Source organism: Notechis scutatus, chromosome 1 (genome assembly GCF_049901735.1).
Source record: "Notechis scutatus isolate UNSWTSFEM ecotype Mainland chromosome 1, rNotScu1.2, whole genome shotgun sequence".
Classification (NCBI taxonomy): domain Eukaryota; kingdom Metazoa; phylum Chordata; class Lepidosauria; order Squamata; family Elapidae; genus Notechis; species Notechis scutatus.
The window spans coordinates 224,881,050-224,896,817 of NC_142009.1; the positions used below are offsets into that span (position 1 = coordinate 224,881,050).

General features: G+C 41.0%; 2 long non-coding RNA genes across 6 annotated transcripts in view; one reads left to right on the plus strand and one right to left on the minus strand.

Moving 5' to 3' along the window:
- Positions 1 to 12,887, minus strand: part of LOC148133206 (uncharacterized) — a 52,796-nt gene extending 39,909 nt beyond the window's left edge. Inside the window, exons 1-2 of one of the 5 annotated variants that reach the window (XR_015746585.1) lie at positions 12,163 to 12,887; positions 11,268 to 11,352 (exon numbers count right to left, since the gene is read on the minus strand). This is a non-coding gene — a long non-coding RNA (uncharacterized LOC148133206). Of the gene's footprint in view, positions 1 to 2,410; positions 4,272 to 11,267; positions 11,353 to 12,162 lie in introns of those variants that run through there. The other 4 variants (XR_015746584.1, XR_015746583.1, XR_015746581.1 and 1 more) reach the window with 4 other exon arrangements.
- On the plus strand, positions 9,148 to 11,594 carry LOC148133207 (uncharacterized). Its single transcript, XR_015746586.1, has 3 exons — positions 9,148 to 9,259; positions 9,828 to 10,666; positions 10,796 to 11,594. It is a non-coding gene; the product is annotated as an uncharacterized LOC148133207 (long non-coding RNA).
- Positions 12,888 to 15,768: the final 2,881 nt, after the last annotated feature.

Sequence of the window (15,768 nt, forward strand, 5' to 3'; positions counted from 1 at the left end):
AATTCCTGAAAAAGCCACTGGTATTATTACATTACACCCCCTTAATTCATTTGCTTACTTACTGTCTTTCATACAGTACCGAATAAGATGATTTAACCTATCTGGGATAAAGAGAATTTCAATCTAAAAAAGAAGCCATCTCACACTTTCGCCTTGCTATACAATAAGCCACATGATCATTTGTGATCATTCAAATTTATATAAGCATGGAACATGGATGTTTGGATGTTTTGGGAGCCAAGCTATTTTTTTATATGCCATCAGTCATTGTCAACTCTTAGTACCTTCACAACATTTCTCCATGACTACCTGTCTCTAATTTGGTCTTTCACATCTTCCAATAATCCACACATTGCCACTGGAGGTTAATTCTGTGAATGCAGTTAAGTTGCATTGCCTTGGATGGGGGATAGGAATATGTAATCTTCAGACATTTTAAAGCCCCTTCTCCCCCTGAATCTGTTTTCTAATGCTGGTTCTGAACACGAAGGGCAGATTTCATGGGCACTTTGCTTCCCATCTAGCACTAAGGCTGTTCAATTTTTCTGCCACAATTATCATTACCTCAGATTTGGCCTTCTGGCTTAGCTCTGTGACTATTTCAGATTTCTGTTCTCTAAATTTAATGAGTGTTTGGCAATTCAAGTATCTCCTAATTGCATAAAGACCATAAAGAAAAGAAAAGTAAAGAAAGGTCCTTTGCAATCATGATTTAATTTTTTTTTTTTTTTGCTTTAGACTCAGCTTTCCTTTATGAAAGTCGTTTGGAGCAAACCTTTGTTTGTTGTGAAATAGACCAGGAGTCTCTAAGCCGGGTGGAGTTGCAGTCCATCAGGCTTAAGGTTGCCAAGATTGGAGACTCCTGAAATAGACTCTCTCTTGGAGGACTTTCCATTTGGTCCCCCTCTGTTCTGTGCCTTTTACAGTAGCTAAAGAATAAATTTCACTAAATAAATAGTATCATCTTTCTTGCTGGGTTCATATACTATATTCTAAGCCAGATAGTACTCTAGTTTTGGCACAATTGTGTTGTGTGAACCCAACTGTGCCCCTCGGAAAACTTCTAAAGTGAAAGTCTGTAAGTCAAAAAATTGTTGAGGTTGAATTGCCAAAGTTGTTTATGTTTGCATTGAGTCAGCTGGCAACAATACTCACCGTGAGCTAATTGTAGCAGGCCATCCTGTAACTATCTATCTTTTCTTTCCAGAATGGGCACTTCTTAGCCCTCCCTGTTATCTTCCTCTATGTACAGTATAGCTTTTGCTTTTCGTCCCCTCCTAATTGCACAGCAATCTCTGGTTTCCCAGGCTACTTTAATGTCTCCTTAGTGCTGCTCTCAGTGGCTAGGATTGTCAATTGCTGCTTCTCTGATGGGCTCCTATAGCTTTAACCACATGCAGTTGCAAGACATTAAATAACTGAATGTTTTCTATCACAGCCATGCTCTCTTGTATCTACTGAACTTTTGCCTGTTGTAATTTAGGTAAGAGCCAGAAGCCTTCCCAGAGCTTAGGTGGCTGTCATATGGCTATAGATCTGCCCATATTCAGAATCCTGGAAGATAAAAGCATCTGTTTCCCAAATGAAATATTGTAAATACATAAGGAGCTCCTTTCTTTTTTCTTTTTGCCCTACCTAGTGACTGTAATAAGTTGCATTGACAGTTCTTCAATATTAAAGAATTGTGACAACACTCAAGATATAAAAGTACAGGATATATTTCTGTGTGTATATGTGTGTATGTGTGTGAACTGAAAGAGGAAACAGTACAACATTATGGATAAAAAGCTAAGTAAATACATACAGTTTAACTGTTTAAACTTTCGAGGTTTATCACTATACTATACCGCAAAGTCTTCACATATAATTTACAAATGAGATAATTAATACAGAGTGGAAGGATGAAGATTTTACACGTAGTAATTATATATATTTAAATTAAAAGATAAAGGATATCATAGTTAAAAGTCTAAGACCAAGGGACCCTAATTATTACAAAATAAATTTTGTTATAGAAGTTGGTTTAAATTTGGCATTCTAATACCATGACCAGAATAATGTGAATAATCAAGTAACAATTAGGTCATGTGGTTTCCAGCTGCCCTCAAAGAATCTTAGAGGAAATATTGAAGCTTTCCCCAAATCATAACAGAAGAAAATGTATTTAAAAACATTAGCATATATACGTATTATAGGGACTATTCTTTATCATACTCTGTGTTTAAAGCTTAATTTATGCTGCAAAAAAGAATAAAATAGTCAAGTAACATTTAGCAAGTAAGGAGCTTAGAAGAATTCAGCTGGAAAAGGGTTTCCTTATTTTTCTAATTTTTGTAATGTTTTCCATATGTTGTCCATCTCCTCTTGCATAAACCACCTTGTCTTTTAATAGAAAATCCTTTTCTCATACCTACTTTTCATAGAAGTTTCTTTTCTGACATTGTTGTTTCTTCTTTAAGGGGATGTGAGCAGATATCCAGCTTTATTGTCAACTCGCCACGCCCGAGGAACTTTGTGATTGTAGGATATCGGTGTCTTTCCTTTAAGGCTTTGGCCGGTGGGAAAACCGGTTTTACTCAGGCTAGGACCTCATAGCTATTAGCAACTATCATCCCACTCATTGCATCAGTTATACTTTTACCAGTTTATTCTTGCATATTTGTCACAGGTGCATCTTGAATACCACTTATAATAAGAGAGCAATGTTCTCTCTCTTCATATAATTTTAATAAAGATTTCTTAAGGACCATCTCCTCTGTATGGCACTCACATAGTTGTTTAGAAACCATTTTCCAAATTCCTAATATAAAAGAGTTGATAACAGAGCAAAAGTTTCACTTAAAATACAATTGAATTTCCCGTTAAGGATGCATATGCCCCAGATTTGTTCCAGTTATTGTGAGGACAAGAGTAATTTAATTTCTAAAGTCTGACCACACTTATTTTATTTATCATTTTCAATAATTATGATGAAATGATTTGATCTAAACTATAATTGGAGTGATGCCGCTGCCATTCTTAAGGCAAGTGACAGATTTAAGATGATTTTCACAACATAGCAATGTCTTAGCAAGTTAATCGAAAGTGTTCTATTTAAACAATCTTATTATCGCATGTAATATGTCTGAAAATACAATATTTATTTTGAAGATTTAAGGAGGAACACACATTAGCATTTGTCTAAAGCAGGGATCGCCAAATTCCTCAACCCATTGACCCTCTTCTGAAGTTTCAGATTGTTCATCAACCCCCAAACATTTATTATATGAAAATAATTTCATAAATGCAACTTTAGTCATATGAATGAAAGCAACAATGATACATTGGATAGTCCCTTTGACCCTTGAGGGTTGATATTGACCATTTTTGGCGAGGCCCAGTCAAGGATATTCTCTTCTTTAACAAATGTGCCTTTAGATGTGACTCCAGTAAATAGAACAAATTAATTTTATTTATTTAGTCCATATGCCACCTACCTTGTTTCAAAATTGCATATTGCCAAATACAGTGTAGTATGGGTCTTATTATACCTTATTATAGGTAAATAAGGTATAGATCTATAATAGCTATACTAGATAGGCTGGTGGTGATTTGCTTCGGCTGATATTAAAACCTCGAAGCTTTGGTTAATATTTGGTTGGAGGCCACTGCCTAGTTAATCTAGAGCAGGGGTGTCAAACTTGCAGAGTCATGTGACTTATTGGGACTTCCCCCCCCCCTTCACTAAACTGGGTGGGGGCGGGGCCAGCACATGATGCATCCGGCCACAGGCCGCGAGTTTGACACCCTTGGTCTAGAACAAGACTGAAAAGACTGAAAAGTCTTTTTTTTGGGGGGGGGAGATGGGAACTGAGAAGTCACTTTTGTATCATGCCGAGGTAATTCTTTTTCAAAGGAAAAGAAAATCAGGGAAGCCAGATCTGATCCTTCTAATTAAATTTAAGCGCTTCATATTGTTATGAGCATGGTTGGTTTATTCATGATTTGTTGAATAAGCCACAATGGATAAAATCAAACAGGTGCTAAATCAAGATGAAAGAAACCATGAAATGGCTTAGGATAATGTTTAAGTCAACCTAAGACAACTGCAATCTAGAAATGGCTTTCCCTTATTAGTTTTACTACCCTGTGTTTCCCCGAAAATAAGACCCTGTCTTATATTTTTTTGCCGCCAAAAAAGGCACCAGGTCTTATTTTGGGGGGGATGTCATCCACTGACTAACCTCACTTGCACGCGTCGCCCCCGCCCTCCTTTTCGCTGCCAGAGGCCTTCAGGAACTTCTTCTGCGCCCAGCAAGGCTTTCCTGAAGGCCTCTGCAGCCAATAACAGAGTTCCAGATCGATCTGGAGTTTTGTTATCAGCTGCAAAGGCCTTCAGGAAAGCCTTGCCAGCTGGCTGCAAGTGTCAGGGTGTGCAAGACCTGGCTACAACTATCCAAAGGTAAGTAGTAGGGCAGTTCTACCCCTCCACCCCCAGCCCCACCCTAGCTTAATTTTTACCTGTGCACTCTGGAGTGGGTGGGATCTTAATTAGGGCTTGTTTTGGGAGGTAGGCCTTATATGCAAAAATTGGGCACATGTGTAAAAATCAAGCGAGGAGTTACTTTCAGGGCAGGTCATATTTTCAGGGAAACAGGGTACCTCCTTATCATTTAACCTCTAAACCAGGGGTCTCCAACCTTGGCAACTTTCAGGCTGGAGGACTTCAACTCCCAGAATTCCCCAGCCAGCAAAGCTGGCTGGGGAATTCTGGGAGTTGAAGTCCTCCAGGCTGAAAGTTGCCAAGGTTGGAGAACCCTGCTCTAAACCTATTTCCTTTTTTCTCAATCAGCTAAACTTAAAGCAAAACCACCTGGAAGGGACAACCAATCATTACTGCTCAAGTTCATGTTACTGGACCTTGAAGAATATGTTGAAGGTTTTGGCTACATCGATTAAGCAGTTTGTTACCAAACATCGTATATGGAGTTTCCCTTCCTGGTACACAGACCCAGACATTCATTTATGAGGAGACCTTCAACTAGTACAGCTCTCGGGCAATGACCTTCTGCCTTACCTCCAAGTACAAGAGAAGAACCCACTCTTGTTGCTTGCCATCTGACAGCCATATAGGGAGAGGGGACTTTTTACACCAGGTGTGATCCTGAGGCCTGTTAAACATTTAACACCTGCTGAATCCCTCCATTGTCAGGCTGAAAAAAAAAAATGAGCAAAGGAACAAAAACAGCACATGGGATCACCTGGTGGAAAGCTGCTGCACGCAGGTTTAAATGAAGCTTTTTTTTTCCTTCAGCAACAGGAATATCGATGTCCATTTTAAGATACTTTTCTTCCTTGCTTGGGAAAATGAATGATCTCCTTCTTTATCAACTTTTAAAACAGGATGGGGAGGGAGAACTGTTAGCCTATTAGCCTGTTAACTGTTATAAATATGTCCCTGTCTTCTTATTCACAATGATTTCAACCAAATGTTCCAATAATTAGGTCTCGTGGTTAAAGCATCCAGCTAGAAAATAAGAAACCGCGTGTTCAAGTCCCACTTTAGCCACAAAACTGCTGGATGACCTTGGGCCAGTCATTCTCTCTCAGCTTAACCCATCTTACAGGGTTGTTGTTGTGGGGAAATTAGGAGAAGGAAGGTGTCTTGGATATGTTCGCTGCCTTGAGTTATTTGTAAAAATAATGAAGGCGTGATAGAAATAAATAAATAATGAGTAAAAGGTAAAACATTAGGAGTTGTCATTGTTTGATAGTAATGTTTTACAGTAATGCATTGAAAGTTTGGATCATTTTATATTTTTGTAATGTATTTTGAAAAACTAAACCTTGTGTTTTTCAAAAAGAACAAATGAGAGCACCTGAGATCCAGCTAAAGCTGCCATCTTTATTGCACAGAGAATTTCACGTATGAAATATTGTTCTCTCAACTGTAAAGTTAACAAAACCCTAAAATGATTTTTCAGTTAAAGAATATTAGGGCTAAGCATCACCTTGCAAATAATTTGGAAAATATGCCTTGAAGCACCTGCCATAAGATCCTAGAAAATCTATGGATGCCTTAAACAGCTGTGGCCAGGTGCTAGGTTTGTGCCTCTCACACCCTGAAGCATATTTTTGGAACTGATTCTGAAGTGTTGATAGCCCTAGAAAATGCAGTCTACTGTAATGTCCATTGAACGGTTTTGAGGATCATCACATACCTCAAGCAATAGCTACATAGACGACCTGTGGACCTGTGGACCAAGGGACATGCATCCCCTCATAGATCATTGGGACCTCTAAAATACACCCACCCACCCACACCTGAGAACTTATGAGATTCCCAAATATGAGACTTTAGTGCTCCACTTGAAGATCGGAGGATTAGAAACTAGATCCTGGGATGTGTAGTTGAAAAAATTAGAAAAAATTAGTCTTGAAACTGTATAGAAAGATACCTGAAATGATTTCTCACAGAGAGCCAAGATTTCTTCTCCATCATTCAATATACAAGTTACAAAATAATAGTTTTGAATTATAAAAAGATAGTTTCTTATTGGTTGTTCAAAAAATATATATATCCTAGATGTGACAGCAATTTGACCATGGAGTCAGTTGCTGAGTTCTCCATTTCAATTTATTAAAGTACTTTGTACTAATGTAAGTACTGAGGAAATGGTTGGACCTGATAGCTGAAGATTTTCTTCCAACTTTAATATTATATGAAATATTTTGAGATTTGAGGAAAGAACATCAACATTTGGTGATGAATCTGTCCATATTTTCCTATCTGGTGGATCAAAGGGGATATACTGTATTATACAATGTTGTTATTACTGGTATTATTTTGGTGCTCTCCATCAGTGTTGGTTCCTAGTGACTACCTGGACTGCAGTTTTCTTGGCAAAATTTCAGAAATTGCCCCTTTTCTAGCCTGAAACAAACTGGCCCCTAGTCACCAAACTTTGTTTTGTGCCTAAGATGGGACTAGAATATAAAGTCTTCTAGTTCTAATTTGATGTCTTAGCCCTACCCCAATCTGGCTTTATGCAATTAGATGATTCATTAAAATCTCATCAAGCATGATTTGGGGAACTACAGTTTATCAAATAACCCTGAGTTAGCTAGGTTCACATGTACAAGGAAGCTACAAACATGGTTTATAAGCCACAATACCTGGGTTCACATAACATGGTAAACAGCAGTGTGTTTTATTGAGAAAAGGGAGAATCAAGATAGAGACAGCCGTTCTATTTTTTTTGTGTGTGATCCCTTTCTCCTAGAAAGGCCACTGATTGTGACAGTTCTCTGTTTTCAGATGTTTGTGTGATGCCCTAAAGACAGAAATCAGTATTTTTCCGTTTCTGACTTATGATGTTTTTTTTTGTGTTTTTTTTAAAAGTCTGCTTTGGTAAATCACATTCTTCATTAATTCAATCTGGGATTTTTTTTAATTTGCTGCATAGAATGAGAATCCAATAATATTACACTCACACACTGGATCCACACATCATCTGAAGCTCCTGTTTGATTCTGTGTTAGTATTATGTATAATCCAGCCATTAAGACTTAGTGAACAATCATGGTTCAATTAAACCACATCTTATCATACATGGAAAGCAGTTTTTACCTATTTTACACAACTGTCCTATATCTAGGACGCTACTATATGTAAAAATGAGTGTATATATTTACTCAAGAATCACTGGATTCAGGGAATCATACTGCAAGCAAACTATTTTTGTCCAGAAACTAGAAGTGACCCATAATATTTCTATATTTAGTATGGTTCTTAATGCCTGGCTTTAATAATAGGCATCATATTTATTGCCATTTTGGTATGTCCACACAGGGTTTTTAAAAAAGTGAATGGCATCACCATGATGCCAAAAAAAGAGAGAGACTCTAAGAAGATTAGTTGGTTAAAAACAGAAGCCAAAATTAGCTAGTCTAGGAGCTTCTTCCTCCCAACTCGCCCTGGCTACCCCAACTTTATCAACCCATATTCTCAGCCAGAGCAGAGGGAGAGGTTATCTGTGGCAGATTCTTACAGATGTACACCTGGAGTATAAGTCTCACCTTGGTATTCACTGAGGTGATCCCAGAGGAAAAGCACATTCCTCTCAGCCTCAGGGATCTGCCTGTACAATGGGCAGATTGTACAGGGGCTGGCTGAGATGAATGGTGAAAAGCATTCAAGAGGCTAAGAAAACAATTAAAACGAAGAATGGCCCTTGTTTTCTACCGGGTAGACCAGCGCAGCAACTTTCCATATGTCTCACAAAGTTTTCCTAGTGCTGTGCATTTATTTGCATTGGGCTGTTACCTTCCTGAGTCCCAGCCAGCCTGTGCCGCTCGCTAATCCCTCTAGCCCATCCCAAGGGTGCTGAGCCAAAGCACCAGAGCGCTGTTCCTCCTTCAGCAGGATTTGAACACCTCAGCCTCTCCCCGCATGAAGGAACAGACCGACCGCCTTCCTGCCCCACGACCTGCAGCCTTGCTCTTCTCCCAGGTGCGCAAGGGCAAGAGACCTAGACTCTTTTCTCTCTTGATCGCTCTGCCGAACCTCAAGCTACTTCCTTCCAGCACCCGTCCGCCCTCCCCAGCCCTCCCCCCCCAGAACCAGGATGTGGACATTTTTCACCCTTCCCTCCCTCCTTCCCTCCTTCTGCCCTGCCTCTGCCTGCCCCTGGCCATCCCCTCCTTCCCCGTTCCCCACAACGCCCACCCTACAGCTGCCCTGGCCTCCGCTCCCTCGCCACTCTGCCAGCCCTGGGGCAGCAAAGAGAGAGAGAGGCAGGTGGGTGGAAAGCGACAGCTGGTGTTGTTCCAGGGAAGGTTTAATGAGCATCTTTCCCCTTCCCTCCCCCCCTCCCCTCTGCTCTTTGCGGAGTGAGTTGCCGGGGCTGCTGGCTCTAATCAACCCCATTAGCAAAAGGCTCTGGTGCTACTCTGGGGGGCTCCCAATGCCCCCTCCCCCCCCCCGCACGCCCAGCTTGCCTTCCTGCCCTGCTGTGTCAATATTTGCCCTGAGTAAATGCAGAGCCCATGACAGGTGTGCAGGGGAGACAGCACACACTCTCGGTGACAACACAGCCCTCCGGCTTGTCGTCCGTGCAGCCCCCAACACCCCAGCCCCCCCCCTCTGCCTGCCAAGCCAGAGCTATTTTTATCGGGCCTATAAAAGGCACTGCCAGGCCAGCATCACCCTCATTTTCCACTCGCTTGGCTGGGAAGGTGAGTCGCTCACCTGGAGCTGCCGACGTGTCACCAGAGCCAGGTGAGATGTTCCCAGCCTGAGGCTTACAGGGGGGGGAAGGGTGCTGGGAGGGGCTGGACTGGAAGCCCCAATGGACACTGGGCACCCCAAGTGATGGGGGCTCCTTTCAGAAGCAAGGTTGGGGAAGGGGGAGGTTGAGAAGAAGACCTCTCCTCAGAACAAGAGCTTATTAGCACTGTACTATTCGGCTTCTAGTGGCTTTTCAAGGGAAAATCTAAGCCAATAAAACTTCTGCCAGCATGGTGGGAATAGTTACCTTTGCCAAAATCCTCCCCTCTGACCCTTGGTATTACTATTATTCAACCTACAGCAACTTAGAGATTAATTGAGTGAAATTGAAACTTGAGTTTCGATCATCTGTTCTACTCCTGAGAGGGAAGCTGCTGGATCCTGCTCTAAGTGTTGCATAGTTATGGCTACTGCTCCTCCGTTTCTTTTATTAGTTCTTTTTAAGTGTTCCATTCTTCTCTCTCTCTCTCTCTCTCTCTCTCTCTCTTCCCATTAATTGTACCCATTCCTTCTATTCCCCTCTTCCCCGCTTTATCTATGTATGCTTTGTCCTTCACAGATGCCATCTTCCAGGAGAGCTGAGAGGCCGCAAGGGGGCATGTGCCGTGGCTGGTGGCCCTGACGGGCAGAGCAGGTCCGCTTCCTCCTCCTGGGTGCTAGCTGGGCTTGCCTGGCGTCGAGCCCCACGCACAAGACCTAATTGTGAATGTTTTGTTCGTTCGGCTCGCGTTAGGCAGGTCCAGCCTGTCTGCAAACATAGGCACCTCTTACATGGCATGCACGGGCGATGAAAATGTGGCATGTATATATACATTCATGTCTATGTGCATGATTCAGAACGCGAAGCGTATATAAAATTGTACACTTATCTCCAGCAGCTTATGCCTGAAGAAATCTACATTTGGCACTGAACCTTACTCAGGAACGTAGAATAAAATTGTCTGGTAAAATTGCTTGCCTGTCCCCATACAAGTCCTTCTGCAGTGGGATATTTTGACATTTGATGTCCCTTTTTTCATGGCAGCCAGGCTTAGAGAAAGATTTTCCGGAGGCATACAAACCCCCTTAAGGAACTGCTTTCAAAAGCCAGCACAACTTTACCATGGATATTTGTGTGCCGCCAATTTTGTTCTCCATCTGCAACATCTACTAACTTACCTTAGCCATTCCAAATTCAGTCTCTGTCACCAATTCAAGGGCTTTGGGGTTCATTTCAAAGGAGGAAACTGAATGCATTTCGGTCCCAAATCCCACCAAGATATTCCGTGCAGTCTTATCTCTACTTACGATCCTTTGGGGTTTAGCTTCTTGGCTGGTATTCACATTGTCAGAAATTCAGATTATTTCTCCCACTTTGCTTATCCTTTAGACAGAAAGGATGACCTTCCCTATGGGGCTGTGACGAGAGAGAGAGAGAGAGAGAGAGAGAGAGAGAGAGAGAGAGAGAGAGAGAGAGAGAGAGAGAGAGAGAGAGGAGAGAGAGAGGAGGAGGAGGAGGAGGGAGAGAGGAGAGAGAGAGAGAGAGAGAGAGAGAGAGAGAGAGAGAGAGAGAGTTCTTTCTTTTCCTCCAAATGGTTTGCCCACTACAAGATGACACTGAGAGACAGGCTGTGTTTGAGAGGTTCAAAAAAGGGTCACCAGTCCCTTCTGCTCAGACACAAAATTAGATTAGGAATCGAGGGATGTGGATGGGAGTCTAGTGAGAATGGAATTTCTAGTCACAGGCTGTTATAGAATGGCTGGGTCAGTGAGCCTGAAGACACCTGCCCCTCAGCCCCATTGGTCCAGCATTCGAGAAAGTTCCTAGAGTGCTTCAGGTAGAGAGCAAAAGGGCCCAGAGTTCGTCTCTTTTACGTAAGGTCTCTGTTGTCTCTGAGAGAAACCAGAGGAGTCGTTTGCATCTGGAAGGATTAGTGCAGCCAGCTCCAGTTTTGAATAAAAAAAATTTACCTGACTGTGAGCTATTTTGGGAAAAGCCAGAGCACAGTGATAGACTTACCAACATGTGCAAGAAAAGACACATCCAACGAGGGTGACAATTCCACGTCAGTGAAATTCTTTACACGGAGTAATGTTTGCTATTGCTACAGTTAGGAAGAAAAGAGAGTGACTCAGTTCAGCATAACTAGATGAAGATTTTAGAGTTGAGATATATTACATGGGTCTTATTGTACTAAGCTATCTGATTAACAGACTAATTCCTTATGTATATCTCCTTGGTACCATTGTTTTAGGTACATAGGCATATGATCTCGGTTTAAAGATGCCAGTCTTTTATATACTTCCTTGACATTTTAATAAATGACATGCATAGAGCACTCTTGAACTCTAGCAAGTGTATCAATAATTCCATACAATATTTTTATCATAATTAGTTTTTTCTTATCACGAAGAAATTGACAATTTCCATATCAAATTTTAGTTATAATCCACCTACAAATACATTAGAGACCTAGAGTAAATGGTGAACATTAGGAATCTATCAGATGCCATCTAAAATTTCATGCATGATCATATATACATTATTGTGCATAAAAAGCTCCAAATCCCCGTATTTTCAGAAGACAAATAGTTTCAGTTTCACTATTCATACATAAGAAGCAAGCACCCAATTTCAATATGAATTTCTTATTTTTGTCAGAGCTCATTAGGGCTGTAACTAGCCCTTTTCTTGGCAGGATTTTTCTACTTTTAAACCAATAACCAACAGATATTTAAAAATATGATGATCTTTCAAGCATGGATAGGGAAAAATAAGCATACAAAACCAATAATGAATGCCACCCCTCTTCCTGAAACCTTGGACCAGTCTCATAAAAACAGCAGAAAGCTTTGCAATTCATTCAGATGCAATTAAATGGGGCTTCTGCACAACAGCTAGTAAATATTCTTACTTTTCAAGCAGACCTTGAAGAGTTTGAAGTGCAGATATTAGCAGGTGATGATGCTGGTCTCCATGTTGTAAAGATGTTTATCTGCTGGTTTCTTGCACCAAGTGGATGTTACAGGGATCAGTGTGATCAAGACATTTCTTATCCTCCTGGTGATCAGCCTTTGCCTTCTGTTGCCTTTCCCTAAAGATTCAGACATTCAATATAGGTTATTCAAACAGGAGCACTTGGTGCCTTGGTGTCTGTACAAAATCAGCTATTAGACTTGGTTCACTTGTCAGGGTTCAGATCCAAAGGTTCAGAATATAGTTGCCACGTGGATGTCTGTTGTTTAAATGCCTTTGTTTTTTCACATATTATTTTTTTGATTATTGTGTTGTGGTTAGCAGAAACTAATTTTCTCTCTTTCTCTAAAAAAAGCAGTTCTCTGTGTGTGAGAGAGAGAGAGAGAGAAAGAGAGAGACAGAGACACACAGAGAGAGAAATAGTGAGGAAAAATATTGTCAGAGAAATTGTTGATTTATTCAAAAATAATTGCAGTTTCCCCCAACTTAGTGTATTCCATCCATGTAGGATTCCAAAATTCTCCAACTCCAGAAAATGCTGGTTTATATGTTTTTGCTATGCTTCCTGGATCTAAAACATAATCAAAAAATTATAGCCATAAATGCAGATGATCTTTAGGAAGTTTACCCCACTCACTAAAAAGACAAGCTGCGCCTCTGAAAGAATAGCAAACCTTACTTTATTTGTAAAACCATGTGATGAACTCTGCCTATTTAATCCAGCCTCTTTTTCCCACTATGGCCCTCCCTCCCCATGGGAAATAAACAGGTAGGAGAATCCTCATCTTGCTACAGTGGTTCTCCAGCAACTTGCCCTGGTTCCAAAAGTAACACATATTAGCTACTAATCACTTATCCTGTTTTTATTGGTGTATCAGTTTGTTTCTCCATTAAAGATGCAGAAAATGTTAATCATCACCGAAAGGATCTTAGATCACCTACCCTGGTTTAGCCAGTCACTGTACAAATAATTGTTTGGTTTTTCCTAAATCTGTCACCATTCAGTTTCTTTGGACGAAACCCCAAAGTAAGTGGATATGGAGAAGAGTGTTGTTATATTTCATGAAACAAAAAGAAATATATTCAATAGCCTGTAATATTCGTATGTTGCTAAATTGGAAAGCTCTTCAAAACAGCCTCTTTGAATCAAAGTGATAAATAGCCAAGCACTAACGTATCTACTATCATCTCCCCATCAACTCAATTCTTCCAAGTGAATCTGTCTAGTGAAGGACAAAGCCAGAAGAGAGATAACTGAGAGACAGAAACCACAATTATCTCAGACTTTTTTCACACAACATATTATCCCCAGGCTTCAATATAAAATATAAAGAAGGCCCTGTTTTTCATAGGTTCCTCTAATCTTGTAAGAGTTCCTGTGTGTGTAAAAATTAACATTTGGGTGTGTGTGCGCGCGTGAATGATTAATGTATATTTTCTCATCAATACAGCATTTTGATAGGAAAGAAAACCAAGTCATTTCACTTTAAGGTACAACTCTTACAGGTATCAAATAAGGCCAAACCAGATATTTTGTCAGATGAGAAAACCCCAAGATCGTTTTCTGTCTTGGTTTTACATGCACTGCTGAGTGGAGTACTCTGGTAGCTGGCTCTTTCTTCAAAGTTGGTCAAGAATCACATCCTCCATCATGTCTGAAGACAAGCTAGCTTCAGAGGCACCCATCTGGCATGCAAAGTTTGTCCTCTAACACAGGGATCCCCAACCTTTTCGACGCGCGGCCGGTTCCGGCGTCAGCTGGCGCCGCGCCCGGTTCCGCGTCCAGCTGGGCGCGCCATCTTTTTTGGCGAAAAATCACTTCCGGTGGCGTCACGGAAGTGATTTTAAATCAAATAAGCGGCGCCAGCGCTTCGGTGAGCTTTTCGGGTAGAAATGGCTTTCTACCCGGAAAAGCTCACCAACGCTTAAGCGCCGCCATCTTTTTTGACTGAAAAATTGCTTTTTTTTGCCAAAAAAGATGGCGGCGCCCAGCAACCAGCGGCCCGGTAAGGCTTGTTCCGCGGCCCAGTACCGGTCCGCGGACCGGCGGTTGGGGACCCCTGCTCTAACAGATAGACAATTGCTGCCACTCAATCCCATCTTATTACCTGTTGCATCTGCCCTCTGTCTGACGATAAGGCTGGCTTGAAAACACGGAGCTCTTTTAGAATCTCAAATTTGCACCTCTCTCCCCAAAAACTGCTCTTTGTTTTTACATTTTTGACCTGGCATCTTTGGTCAGGTTTTTAAATCCTTCCACTCTGGGGAAAAAAAACAAAAACACAATTCATGAAAATAAGTTCCCAGTTGGTAGGGTGAGCTACCAGGATGTGGTAATCCTGCAATGATTTGGAGACTGTTTGCCATTTTATTAGGCAAGCAAATACAAAGCAGGAACGCAAATGTAGGCAAAATAGGATTGGCACGATGCAAAAGAAAACGAAGCTCCTGAATCTTGATAGAAGAAGGGATGAGGTGGGGTCAGGAAAGGCTTGGTAGATATGTCTTATCAAGCAGAAAATGATTATTAGCTTTCTCCTCTTGCTCCTGCCAACCATAATGCCTGAATTGTTACCCTTTGGGAGCAGGTAGAAAATAGTTCTCTTGTCATGTTCCACAGCCAGTAAAATTTGGAATAACTTGGATTCACAAGACCAACCATGCACAGTAAATACCAAACCACGATGAAAAAAATTACATATTTTAAATAGTCATATTGAGTGATATTTCTGCATTGTCTACAGCAGCCAATAATTCAGAAGTCTCAGCTTAATGCAGTGGATGACTGGAGAGAGGAGGCTTTTCTTGTAATAATTTGGAGCGATATAGTCATTGAAGATATAAAACTGCTACTGCCAAATATATTTTACACTGTTATTTTAGAAGCAGGCATTTCCCTACAATCTGGAAAGCACACTTTCATGTTAATACTGGTAGTCCTCGACGTATGACCACAATTGAGCCCAACATTTCTGTTGTTAAGTGAGACATTGGTTAAGTGAGTTTTGCCCCATTTTACGACTTTTCTTGACTCAGTCGTTAAACAAATCACTGTCGTTGATAAGTTAGCAACTTGGTTGTTAAGTGAATCTGGCTTCCCCATTGACTTTGCTTGTCAGAAGGTTGCAAAAGGGGATCACATGACCCCCCCCAGGACACAGAAACAGTCGTAAGTATGAACCAGTATCCCAAGCATCTGAATTTTGATCACATGAACATGAGGATGTTGCAATGGTCATAAGTGTGAAACATGGTCATAATTCACTTTTTTCAGTGCCCTTGTGACTTTGAATGGTCACTAAACAAACTGTTGTTAGTCAAGGACTACCTGTACAACCCTTTGGGGGGAGGGATGTATTTTGAGTATTGCATAAAGAAGAACAGTCTACCTGAACTTTCTGAATGGGTGCCTCTTGCTTTAAAAGGTGGAGTTTCTGGTTCCAGTCATTGTAAAAGGAACTCCCTGTCAATGTACTTCAGCTTCAACCACAACAATACAACAGATACAAACTCAATGTTATCTGCTCCAAACTTGATTGCAGAA